The following is a 12,613-nucleotide window of genomic DNA, read 5'->3' on the forward strand; positions in this document are numbered from 1 at the left end:
CATGTCTGTTTTCTCTCTGTCAGACAATATCCAGTAAAAGTAATCTCATGTCTGTTTTCTCTCTCTGTCAGACAATATCCAGTAAAAGTAATCTCGTGTCTGTTTTCTCTCTGTCGGACAATATCCAGTAAAAGTAATCTCATGTCTGTTTTCTCTCTGTCAGACAATATCCAGTAAAAGTAATCTCATGTCTGTTTTCTCTCTCTGAGACAATATCCAGTAAAAGTAATCTCATGTCTGTTTTCTCTCTGTCAGACAATATCCAGTAAAAGTAATCTTGTCGTTTTCTCTCATCAGACAATATCCAAAAAAGAAATCTAAATTTTTGGTTTCTTTCTGAAGAAAATTTCCCAAAAAAAAGGGAATTTTTCTTGCTTTTTTTAAATTGTCGCACTTTTGAATTTGGAAGGGAAATACCAGAAAATTCCCAATCAAAAACCCCTTTTAAAAATTTTATCTCCCTTAAAACCCAAAATTTTCTGAAAAAAAAATTTTCAACCTTTTTATGTCATTTTCCCCCGAAAATTCAGGAAGAATAGGAAAAACCCAACCACAAACCACTTTAAAAACCAAAAATGGGTTAACCCAAACCCCAGAGGGTAAAAAACCCCTTAAACCCAACAACCCCCGGGGAACTTTATTTTAAAAACAAAAAAACCCTCACTTCCCAGCCCCACCATGGTAACAAAAACCCGGGACGTACATCCCCAAAATGGAAAACAACAAATTCGGGGACGTACAGTCCACCGTAGGGAAACAAAAAAACCTGGGGGAGTACAGTCCACCTGTAGGGTAACAACAAACCTCGGGGACGTACAGTCCACCAGTAGGGTAACAACAAACCTCGGGGACGTACAGTCCACCTATAGGGTAACAACAAACCTCGGGGACGTACAGTCCACCAGTAGGGTAACAACAAACCTCGGGGACGTACAGTCCACTAGTAGTGTTACAACAAACCTCGGGGACGTACAGTCCACCAGTAGGGTAAACAACAAACCTCGGGGACGTACAGTCCACCTAGTAGTGGTAACAACAAACCTCGGGGGACGTACAGTCCACCTAGTAGGGTAACAACAAACCTCGGGGACGTACAGTCCACCTAGTAGGGTAACAACAAACCTCGGGGACGTACAGTCCACCTATAGGGTAACAACAAACCTCGGGGACGTACAGTCCACCAGTAGGGTAACAACAAACCTCGGGGACGTACAGTCCACCTATAGGGTAACAACAAACCTCGGGGACGTACAGTCCACCAGTAGGGTAACAGAAAACCTCGGGGACGTACAGTACACCTATAGGGTAACAACACATATCGGGGACGTACAGTCCACCAGTAGGGTAACAACAAACCTCGGGGACGTACAGTCCACCTATAGGGTAACAACAAACCTCGGGGACGTACAGTCCACCTATAGGGTAACAACAAACCTCGGGGACGTACAGTCCACCTATAGGGTAACAACAAACCTCGGGGACGTACAGTCCACCAGTAGGGTAACAACAAACCTCGGGGACGTACAGTCCACCTATAGGGTAACAACAAACCTCGGGGACGTACAGTCCACCTATAGGGTAACAACAAACCTCGGGGACGTACAGTCCACCTATAGGGTAACAACAAACCTCGGGGACGTACAGTCCACCTATAGGGTAACAACAAACCTCGGGGACGTACAATCCACCTATAGGGTAACAACAAACCTCGGGGACGTACAGTCCACCAGTAGGTAACAACACACCTCGGGGACGTACAGTCCACCTATAGGGTAACAAAAAACCTCGGGGACGTACAGTCCACCAGTAGGGTAACAACAAACCTCGGGGACGTACAGTCCACCTATAGGGTAACAACAAACCTCGGGGACGTACAGTCCGCCTATAGGGTAACAACAAACCTAGGGGACATACAGTCCACCTATAGGGTACCAACAAACCTCGGGGACGTACAGTCCACCAGTAGGTAACAACAAACCTCGGGGACGTACAGTCCACCTATAGGGTAACAACAAACCTCGGGGACGTACAGTCCACCAGTAGGGTAACAACAAACCTCGGGGACGTACAGTCCACATATAGGGTAACAACAAACCTCGGGGACGTACAGTCGACCTTAAGGTAAGGACAAACCTCGGTGACGTACAGTCCACCAGTAGTGTAACGACAAACCTCGGGGACGTACAGTCCATCAGTAGGTTAACAACAAACCTCGGGGACGTACAGTCCACCAGTAGGGTAACAACAAACCTCGGGGACGTACAGTCCACCAGTAGGGTAACAACAAACCTCGGGGACGTACAGTCCACCTATAGGGTAACAACAAACCTCGGGGACGTACAGTCCACCTATAGAGTAACAACAAACCTCGGGGACGTACAGTCCACCAGTAGGGTAACAACAAACCTCGGGGACGTACAGTCCACCTATAGGGTAACAACAAACCTCGGGGACGTACAGTCCACCTATAGGGTAACAACAAACCTCGGGGACGTACAGTCCACCTATAGGGTAACAACAAACCTCGGGGACGTACAGTCCACCTATAGGGTAACAACAAACCTCGGGGACGTACAGTACACCTATAGGGTAACAACAAACCTCGGGGACGTACAGTCCACCTATAGGGTAACAACAAACCTCGGGGACGTACAGTCCACCTATAGGGTAACAACAAACCTCAGGGACGTACAGTCCACCAGTAGTGTAACAACAAACCTCGGGGACGTACAGTCCACATATAGGGTAACAACAAACCTCGGGGACCTACAGTCCACCAGTAGGGTAACAACAAACCTCGGGGACGTACAGTCCACCAGTAGGGTAACAACAAACCTCGGGGACGTACAGTACACCTGTAGGTAACAACAAACCTCGGGGACGTACAGTCCACCAGTAGGGTAACAACAAACCTCGGGGACGTACAGTCCACCTATAGGGAAACAACAAACCTCGGGGACGTACAGTCCACCAGTAGGGTAACAACAAACCTCGGGTCGTACAGTCCACCAGTAGGAAACAACAAACCTCGGGTCGTACAGTCCACCTATAGGGTAACAACAAACCTCGGGGACGTACAGTCCACCTATAGAGTAACAACAAACCTCGGGGACGTACAGTCCACCAGTAGGGTAACAACAAACCTCGGGGACGTACAGTCCACCTATAGGGTAACAACAAACCTCGGGGACGTACAGTCCACCTATAGGGTAACAACAAACCTCGGGGACGTACAGTCCACCTATAGGGTAACAACAAACCTCGGGGACGTACAGTCCACCTATAGGGTAACAACAAACCTCGGGGACGTACAGTACACCTATAGGGTAACAACAAACCTCGGGGACGTACAGTCCACCTATAGGGTGACAACAAACCTCGGGGACGTACAGTACACCTATAGGGTAACAACAAACCTCGGTGACGTACAGTCCACCTATAGGGTAACAACAAACCTCAGGGACGTACAGTCCACCAGTAGTGTAACAACAAACCTCGGGGACGTACAGTCCACATATAGGGTAACAACAAACCTCGGGGACCTACAGTCCACCAGTAGGGTAACAACAAACCTCGGGGACGTACAGTCCACCAGTAGGGTAACAACAAACCTCGGGGACGTACAGTACACCTGTAGGTAACAACAAACCTCGGGGACGTACAGTCCACCAGTAGGGTAACAACAAACCTCGGGGACGTACAGTCCACCTATAGGGTAACAACAAACCTCGGGGACGTACAGTCCACCACTAGGGTAACAACAAACCTCGGGTCGTACAGTCCACCAGTAGGTAACAACAAACCTCGGGTCGTACAGTCCACCTGTAGGGTAACAACAAACCTCTGGGACGTACAGTCCACCTGTAGGGTAACAACAAACCTCGGGGACGTACAGTCCACCTGTAGGGTAACGGTTAACCTCGGAGACGTACAGTCCACCAGTAGGGTAACAACACACATCGGGGACGTACAGTCCACCTATAGGGTAACAACACACCTTGGGGACGTACAGTCCACCTATAGGGTAACAACACACATCGGGGACGTACAGTCCACCTATAGGGTACCAACAAACCTCGGGGACGTACAGTACACCAGTAGTGTAACAACAAACCTCGGGGACGTACAGTACACCAGTAGGGTAACAACAAACCTCGGGGACGTACAGTACACCAGTAGTGTAACAACAAACCTTGGGGACGTACAGTCCACCAGTAGGGTAACAACAAACCTCGGGGACGTACCGTCCACCTGTAGGGTAACAACAAACCTCGGGGACGTACAGTCCACCTGTAGGGTAACAACAAACATCGGGGACGTACAGTCCACCAGTAGGGTAACAACAAACCGCAGGGACGTACAGTCCACCAGTAGGGTAACAATAAACCTCGGGGACGTACAGTCCACCAGTAGTGTAACAACAAACCTCGGGGACGTACAGTCCACCAGTAGGGTAACAACAAACCTCGGGGACGTACAGTCCACCAGTAGTGTAACGACAAACCTCGGGGACGTACAGTCTACCAGTAGTGTAACAACAAACCTCGGGGACGTACAGTCCACCAGTAGTGTAACAACAAACCTCGGGGACGTACAGTCCACCAGTAGTGTAACAACAAACCTCGAGGACGTACAGTCCACCAGTAGGGTAACAACAAACCTAGGGGACGTACAGTCCACCAGTAGGGTAACAACAAACCTCGGGGACGTACAGTCCACCAGTAGGGTAACAATAAACCTCGGGGACGTACAGTCCACCAGTAGGGTAACAACAAACCTCGGGGACGTACATTACACCTATAGGGTAACGGTTAACCTCGGGGACGTACAGTCCACCAGTGGGGTAACAACAAACCTCGGGGACGTACAGTCCACCAGTAGGGTAACAACAAACCTCGGGACGTACAGTCCACCTATAGGGTAACAACAAACCTCGGGGACGTACAGTCCACCTATAGGGTAACAACAAACCTCGGGGACATACAGTCCACCTGTAGGGTAACAACAAACCTCGGGGACGTACAGTCCACCTGTAGGGTAACAACAAACCTCGGGGACGTACAGTCTACCAGTAGTGTAACAACAAACCTCGGGGACGTACAGTCCACCTATAGGGTAACAACACACCTCGGGGACCTACCGTCCACAAGTAGTGTAACGACAAACCTCGGGGGCGTACAGTCCACCTATAGGGTAACAACAAACCTCGGGGATGTACAGTACACCAGTAGTGTAACAACAAACCTCGGGGACGTACAGTCCACCAGTAGTGTAACAACAAACCTCGGGGACGTACAGTCCACCAGTAGTGTAACAACAAACCTCGGTGACGTACAGTCCACCAGTAGTGTAACAACAAACCTCGGGGACGTACAGTCCACCTGTAGGGTAACAACAAACCTCGGGGACGTACAGTCCACCTGTAGGGTAACAACAAACCTCGGGGACGTACAGTCCACCAGTAGGGTAACAACAAACCTCGGGGACGTACAGTCCACCTATAGGGTAACAACAAACCTCGGGGACGTACAGTCCACCAGTAGGGTAACAACAAACCTCGGGGACGTACAGTCCACCTATAGGGTAACAACAAACCTCGGGGACGTACAGTCCACCAGTAGGGTAACAACAAACCTCGGGGACGTACAGTCCACCTATAGGGTAACAACAAACCTCGGGGACCGTACAGTCCACCAGTAGGGTAACAACAAACCTCGGGGACGTACAGTCCACCTGTAGGGTAACAGCAAACCTCGGGGACGTACAGTCCACCAGAAGGGTAACAACAAACCTCGGGGACGTACAGTCCACCAGTAGTTTAACAACAAACCTCGGGGACGTACAGTCCAACTATAGGGTAACAACAAACCTCAGGGACGTACAGTACACCAGTAGGGTAACAACAAACCTAGGGGACGTACAGTCCACCAGTAGGGTAACAACAAACCTCGGGGACGTACAGTCCACCAGTAGGGTAACAACAAACCTCGGGGACGTACAGTCCACCAGTAGGGTAACAACAAACCTCGGGGACGTACAGTCCACCAGTAGGGTAACAACAAACCTAGGGGACGTACAGTCCACCTATAGGGTAACAACAAACCTCGGGGACGTACAGTCCACCAGTAGGGTAACAACAAACCTCGGGGACGTACAGTCCACCTAGTAGGGGTAACAACAAACCTCGGGGACGTACAGTCCACCAGTAGGGTAACAACCAAACCTCGGGGACGTACAGTCCACCAGTAGTGGTAACAACAAACCTCGGGGACGTACAGTCCACCAGTAGGGTAACAACAAACCTCTGGGACGTACAGTCCACCAGTAGGGTAACAACAAACCTCGGGGACGTACAGTCCACCAGTAGGGTAACAACAAACCTCGGGGACGTACAGTCCACCAGTAGGGTAACAACAAACCTCGGGGACGTACAGTCCACCAGTAGGGTAACAACAAACCTCGGGGACGTACAGTACACCAGTAGTGGTAACACAAACCTCGGGGACGTACAGTCCACCATTAGTGTAACAACAAACCTCGGGGACGTACAGTCCACCAGTAGGGTAACAACAAACCTCGGGGACGTACAGTCCACCAGTAGGGTAACAACAAACCTCGGGGACGTACAGTACGACCAGTAGGTAACAACTAACCTCGGGGACGTACAGTCCACCTATAGGGTAACAACAAACCTCGGGACGTACAGTCCACCATAGTGTAACAACAACCTAGGGGACGTACAGTCCACCAGTAGGGTAACAACAAACCTCGGGGACGTACAGTCCCACCGTAGTGTAACAACAAACCTCGGGGACGTACAGTCCACCAGTAGGGTAACAACAAACCTCGGGGACGTACAGTCCCACCAGTAGTGTACAACAAACTCGGGACGTACAGTACACCAGTAGTGTACAACAAACCTCGGGGACGTACAGTTCCACCAGTAGTGTAACAACAAACCTCGGGGATGTACAGTCCACCAGTAGGGTAACAACAAACCTCGGGGATATACAGTCCACCAGTAGGGTAACAACAAACCTCGGGGACGTACAGTCCACGTATAGGGTAAACAACAAACCTCGGGGACGTACAGTACACCAGTAGTGTAACACAAACCTCGGGGACGTACATTCCACCAGTAGGTAACAACAAACCTCGGGGACGTACAGTACACCTAGTAGGGTAACAACAAACCTCGGGGATGTACAGTCCACCAGTAGGGTAACAACAAACCTCGGGGACGTACAGTCTACCAGTAGGGTAACAACAAACCTCGGGGACGTACAGTCCACCAGTAGGGTAACAACAAACCTCGGGGACGTACAGTACACCAGTAGTGTAACAACAAACCTCGGGGACGTACAGTCCACCAGTAGGGTAACAACAAACCTCGGGGACGTACAGTCCACCTATAGGGTAACAACAAACCTCGGGGACGTACAGTCCACCAGTAGGGTAACAACAAACCTCGGGGACGTACAGTCCACCTGTAGGGTAACAGCAAACCTCGGGGACGTACAGTCCACCAGAAGGGTAACAACAAACCTCGGGGACGTACAGTCCACCAGTAGTTTAACAACAAACCTCGGGGACGTACAGTCCAACTATAGGGTAACAACAAACCTCAGGGACGTACAGTACACCAGTAGGGTAACAACAAACCTAGGGGACGTACAGTCCACCAGTAGGGTAACAACAAACCTCGGGGACGTACAGTCCACCAGTAGGGTAACAACAAACCTCGGGGACGTACAGTCCACCAGTAGGGTAACAACAAACCTCGGGGACGTACAGTCCACCAGTAGGGTAACAACAAACCTCGGGGACGTACAGTACACCAGTAGTGTAACAACAAACCTAGGGGACGTACAGTCCACCAGTAGGGTAACAACAAACCTCGGGGACGTACAGTCCACCAGTAGGGTAACAACAAACCTCGGGGACGTACAGTCCACCAGTAGGGTAACAACAAACCTCGGGGACGTACAGTACACCTATAGGGTAACGGTTAACCTCGGGGACGTACAGTCCACCTATAGGGTAACAACAAACCTCGGGGACGTACAGTCCACCAGTAGGGTAACAACAAACCTCGGGGACGTACAGTCCACCAGTAGTGTAACAACAAACCTCGGGGACGTACAGTCCACCAGTAGGGTAACAACAAACCTCGGGGACGTACAGTCCACCAGTAGGGTAACAACAAACCTCGGGGACGTACAGTCCACCTATAGTGTAACAACAAACCTCGGGGACGTACAGTACACCAGTAGTGTAACAACAAACCTCGGGGACGTACAGTCCACCAGTAAAGTAACAACAAACCTCGGGGATGTACAGTACACCAGTAGGGTAACAACAAACCTCGGGGACGTACAGTCCACCTATAGGGTAACAACAAACCTCGGGGACGTACAGTCCCATGTATAGGGTAACAACAAACCTCGGGGACGTACAGTACACCAGTAGTGTAACAACAAACCTCGGGGACGTACAGTCCACCAGTAGGGTAACAACAAACCTCGGGGACGTACAGTACACCTATAGGGTAACAACAAACCTCGGGGATGTACAGTCCACCAGTAGGGTAACAACAAACCTCGGGGACGTACAGTCCACCAGTAGGTAACAACAAACCTCGGGGACGTACAGTCCACCAGTAGGGTAACAACAAACCTCGGGGACGTACAGTACACAGTAGTGTAACAACAAACCTAGGGGACGTACAGTCCACCAGTAGGGTAACAACAAACCTCGGGGACGTACAGTCCACCTATAGGGTAACAACAAACCTCGGGGACGTACAGTCCACCAGTAGGGTAACAACAAACCTCGGGGACGTACAGTCCACCTGTAGGGTAACAGCAAACCTCGGGGACGTACAGTCCACCAGAAGGGTAACAACAAACCTCGGGGACGTACAGTCCACCAGTAGTTAACAACAAACCTCGGGGACGTACAGTCCACCTATAGGGTAACAACAAACCTCAGGGACGTACAGTACACCAGTAGGGTACAACAAACCTAGGGGACGTACAGTCCACCAGTAGGGGTAACAACAAACCTCGGGGACGTACAGTCCACCAGTAGGGTAACAACAAACCTCGGGGACGTACAGTCCACCAGTAGGGTAACAACAAACCTCGGGGACGTACAGTCCACCAGTAGTGTAACAACAAACCTCGGGGACGTACAGTCCACCAGTAGGGTAACAACAAACCTCGGGGACGTACAGTCCACCTATAGGGTAACGGTTAACCTCGGGGACGTACAGTCCACCTATAGGGTAACAACAAACCTCGGGGACGTACAGTCCACCTAGTAGGGTAACAACAAACCTCGGGGACGTACAGTCCACCAGTTAGGGTAACAACAAACCTCGGGGACGTACAGTCCACCAGTAGTGTAACAACAAACCTCGGGGACGTACAGTCCACCAGTAGGGGTAACAACAAACCTCGGGGACGTACAGTCACCAGTAGTGTAACAACAAACCTCGGGGACGTACAGTCCACCAGTAGGGGAACACAAACCTCGGGGACGTACAGTAACCAGTAGTGTAACAACAAACCTCGGGGACGTACAGTCCACCAGTAGGGTAACAACAAACCTCGGGGACGTACAGTCCACCAGTCAAATAACAACAAACCTCGGGGACGTACAGTCCACCAGTAGGGTAACAACAAACCTCGGGGACGTACAGTACACCTATAGGGTAACGGTAAACTCGGGACGTACACGTCCAACCTATAGGGTAACAACAAACCTCGGGGACGTACAGTCCACCTATAGGGTAACAACAAACCTCGGGGACGTACAGTCCACCATGTAGTGTAACAACAAACCTCGGGGACGTACAGTCCACCATAGGGTAACAACAAACCTCGGGACGTACAGTCCACCAGTAGTGTAACAACAAACCTCGGGGACGTACAGTCCACCAGTAGGGTAACAACAAACCTCGGGGACGTACAGTCCACCAGTAGGGTAACAACAAACCTCGGGGACGTACAGTCCACCTATAGGGTAACAACAAACCTCGGGGACGTACAGTACACCAGTAGTGTAACAACAAACCTCGGGGACGTACAGTCCACCAGTAGTGTAACAACAAACCTCGGGGACTGTACAGTCCACCAGTAGGGTAACAACAAACCTCGGGGCTATACAGTCCACCAGTAGGGTAACAACAAACCTCGGGGGCGTACAGTCCACCGTATAGGGTAACAACAAACCTCGGGGACGTACAGTACACCAGTAGTGTAACAACAAACCTCGGGGACGTACATTCCACCAGTAGGTAACAACAAACCTCGGGGACGTACAGTACACCTATAGGGTAACAACAAACCTCGGGGATGTACAGTCCACCAGTAGGGTAACAACAAACCTCGGGGACGTACAGTCTACCAGTAGGTAACAACAAACCTCGGGGACGTACAGTCCACCAGTAGTGTAACAACAAACCTCGGGGACTTACAGTACACCTGTAGGGTAACAACAAACCTCGGGGACTTACAGTACACCTGTAGGATAACAACAAACCTCGGGGACGTTACAGTCCACCAGCAGGGTAACAACAAACCTCGGGGACGTACAGTCCACCAGTAGTGTAACAACAAACCTCGGGGACTTACAGTACACCTGTAGGATAACAACAAACCTCGGGGACGTACAGTCCACCAGTAGGGTAACAACAAACCTAGGGGACGTACAGTCCACCTATAGGGTAACGACAAACCTCGGGGACGTACAGTCCACCAGTAGGGTAACAACAAACCTCGGGGATGTACAGTCCACCAGTAGGGTAACAACAAACCTCGGGGACCTACAGTCCACCAGTAGTGTAACAACAAACCTCGGGGACGTACAGTACACCAGTAGTGTAACAACAAACTCGGGGACGTACATTCCACATATAGGGTAACAACAAACCTCGGGGACGTACAGTCCACCAGTAGGGTAACAACAAACCTCGGGGACGTACAGTCCACCAGTAGGGTAACAACAAACCTCGGGGACGTACAGTCCACCAGTAGGGTAACAACAAACCTCGGGGACGTACAGTCCACCTGTAGGGTAACAACAAACCTCGGGGACGTACAGTCCACCTGTAGGGTAACAACAAACCTCGGGGACGTACAGTACACCTGTAGGGTAACAACAAACCTCGGGGACGTACAGTCCACCTGTAGTGTAACAACAAACCTCGGGGACGTACAGTCCACCAGTAGGGTAACAACAAACCTCGGGGACGTACAGTCCACCTATAGGGTAACAACAAACCTCGGGGACGTACAGTCCACCTATAGGGTAACAACAAACCTCGGGGACGTACAGTCCACCTATAGGGTAACAACAAACCTCGGGGACGTACAGTCCACCTGTAGGGTAACAACAAACCTCGAGGACGTACAGTACACATGTAGGGTAACAACAAACCTCGGGGACGTACAGTCCACCTGTAGGGTAACAACAAACCTCGGGGACGTACAGTCCACCAGTAGGGTAACACCAAACCTCGGGGACGTACAGTCCACCTATAGGGTAACAACAAACCTCGGGGACGTACAGTCCACCTATAGGGTAACAACAAACCTCGGGGACGTACAGTCCACCTATAGGGTAACAACAAACCTCGGGGACGTACAGTCCACCAGTAGGGTAACAACAAACCTCGGGGACGTACAGTCCACCAGTAGGGTAACAACAAACCTCGGGGACGTACAGTCCACCAGTAGTGTAACAACAAACCTCGGGGACGTACAGTCCACCTATAGTGTAACAACAAACCTCGGGGACGTACAGTACACCAGTAGTGTAACAACAAACCTCGGGGACGTACAGTCCACCAGTAGTGTAACAACAAACCTCGGGGATGTACAGTCCACCAGTAGGGTAACAACAAACCTCGGGGATATACAGTCCACCAGTAGGGTAACAACAAACCTCGGGGGCGTACAGTCCATGTATAGGGTAACAACAAACCTCGGGGACGTACAGTACACCAGTAGTGTAACAACAAACCTCGGGGACGTACATTCCACCAGTAGGTAACAACAAACCTCGGGGACGTACAGTACACCTATAGGGTAACAACAAACCTCGGGGATGTACAGTCCACCAGTAGGGTAACAACAAACCTCGGGGACGTACAGTCTACCAGTAGGTAACAACAAACCTCGGGGACGTACAGTCCACCAGTAGGGTAACAACAAACCTCGGGGACGTACAGTACACCAGTAGTGTAACAACAAACCTAGGGGACGTACAGTCCACCAGTAGGGTAACAACAAACCTCGGGGACGTACAGTCCACCTATAGGGTAACAACAAACCTCGGGGACGTACAGTCCACCAGTAGGGTAACAACAAACCTCGGGGACGTACAGTCCACCTGTAGGGTAACAGCAAACCTCGGGGACGTACAGTCCACCAGAAGGGTAACAACAAACCTCGGGGACGTACAGTCCACCAGTAGTTTAACAACAAACCTCGGGGACGTACAGTCCAACTATAGGGTAACAACAAACCTCAGGGACGTACAGTACACCAGTAGGGTAACAACAAACCTAGGGGACGTACAGTCCACCAGTAGGGTAACAACAAACCTC

Source organism: Pecten maximus, chromosome 9 (assembly GCF_902652985.1).
Source record: "Pecten maximus chromosome 9, xPecMax1.1, whole genome shotgun sequence".
NCBI lineage: Eukaryota > Metazoa > Mollusca > Bivalvia > Pectinida > Pectinidae > Pecten > Pecten maximus.